The sequence below is a fragment of the Myotis davidii genome, unplaced genomic scaffold, assembly GCF_000327345.1.
Source record: "Myotis davidii unplaced genomic scaffold, ASM32734v1 scaffold1071, whole genome shotgun sequence".
Classification (NCBI taxonomy): domain Eukaryota; kingdom Metazoa; phylum Chordata; class Mammalia; order Chiroptera; family Vespertilionidae; genus Myotis; species Myotis davidii.
In genome coordinates, this window is record NW_006282605.1 from 760,411 (window position 1) to 762,388 (window position 1,978).

The 1,978-nt window shown below is 33.0% G+C and overlaps 1 protein-coding gene across 1 annotated transcript in view; it reads right to left on the reverse strand.

The window, feature by feature from the left end:
* Positions 1 to 1,978, reverse strand: part of GBE1 (glucan (1,4-alpha-), branching enzyme 1) — a gene marked incomplete at its 5' end in the record, with an annotated part of 290,260 nt that overhangs the window by 236,544 nt on the left and 51,738 nt on the right. The window lies entirely within an intron of this gene.

Below are 1,978 nucleotides of genomic sequence, written 5' to 3' on the forward strand. Positions count from 1 at the left end.
AGGATATAAGCCTAGTATTTAATGCACCCAATACAGAAGCATCCAAATATATTTTTAAAAAACAAACAAACAACCTTCTGGAGGATTTTAAGGGAGAGATCAAAAGCAATACAATCATAGTAGGGGACATTAATGCCCCAAGCCCCTGACATCACTAAATAGATCTTCTAGACAAAAAACCAACAAGGAAACAGTAATCCTGAATGACACACCAGATCAGATGGAATTAATTTGTATTTCCAGAACAATTTACCACAAAGCTATAGAATATGCATTCCTCTCAAGTGCACATGGGACATTTTAAGAGATAGACCATATGTGAGGACACAAATTAGGTATCTAGAAGTTCAAGAAGACTGAAATCATATCAAGCATCCTCTAAGATCACAATGGTATGAAATTAGAAATCAACTACAATAAAAACATTCTAAGACATTCAAGCACATGGAAACCGAATAACATGCTATTAAACAAATGAATGGGTTACCAAACAGATCAAAAAAGAAATAAAAAACATCCTGGAAACAACAACATAAAATCTATGGTTCACTAAAAGCAGCCCTGAGAGGGAAATTCACAGCACTACAGACCTACCTCAAAACAAAACAACAACAACAAAAAAAGCAAGAAAAACTTCTAATAAACTACCTAACCCTACAATGTATAGAATTAGAAACAAAACAAAAAAAAAAAGCCCAAAGGAGAAGGAAATAATAAAGGTCAGAGCAGAAATAAATTATATAGAGACTAAAAAAATAATATAAAAGATCAATAAAAGCAAAAGCTGGTTCTTTGAAAATATCAACAAGATTGATGAACCTCTAGCCAGGCTCACCATGAAGCAAAGAGATAGGATCCAAATAAACAAAATCAGAAACAAAAGCATTGGCAAAGTAACAACTGCCCCAGGAAACACAAAAGATCATTAAAAAAAAAAATACTATGAACAACTATATTCCAGCAAGCTGGACAACCTGGCCAGCATTATTCTAATCCCAAAACCAGATAAAGACACCATTATTCTAATCCCAAAACCAGATAAAGACACCACAAAAAAAGAGAATTACAGGCCAATATCCCTGATCAACATAGATGCTAAAAACCTCAACAAAATATTAGCAAGTTGAATCCAGCAATACATTAAAAAGAACATACTCCATGACCAAGTGGGATTTATACCAGGGTTATTCTAATCCCAAAACCAGATAAAGACACCATTATTCTAATCCCAAAACCAGATAAAGACCCCACAAAAAAAGAGAATTACAGGCCAATATCCCTGATCAACATAGATGCTAAAAACCTCAACAAAATATTAGCAAGTTGAATCCAGCAATACATTAAAAAGAACATACTCCATGACCAAGTGGGATTTATACCAGGGATGCAAGGCTGGTACAAGATTCGCAAATTAATAAATGTGATACACCACATAAACAAATTGGAAGACAAAAATCACATGATCATATCAAATGATGCAGAAAAAGCATTCGGCAAAATTCAACAACCTTTTTTGATGAAAACTCTCAGCAAAGTGGGAACAGAGGGCTTACATCAACATAATAAAGGCCATACTGCATACTGCAAAATCATACTGCAAAAATCATACTGCAAAAATCATACATAGAAAACGAAAAACTAAATCCGTTTCCCCAAAGAACAGGAATAAGACAGGGATGTCTACTTTCACCACTCTTATTGAACACAGTTCTTGAAGTCCTAACCAGAGCAATCATACAAGAAGAAAACTGGAAGGCATCCAAATTAGAAAAAAGGAAGGAAATTTGTCATTATTCACAGATGACATGATATTGTACATAGAAAACACTACCGACTCCATAAAAAAAACTACTAGATTTAATAAATGATTTTAGAAATGTAGCAAAATATAAAATTAACATCCAAAAATCTATGACATTTTTATACACCAACAATGAATTCTCAGAAAAACTAACAAAAAAAAAAAAAAAAAAAAAAC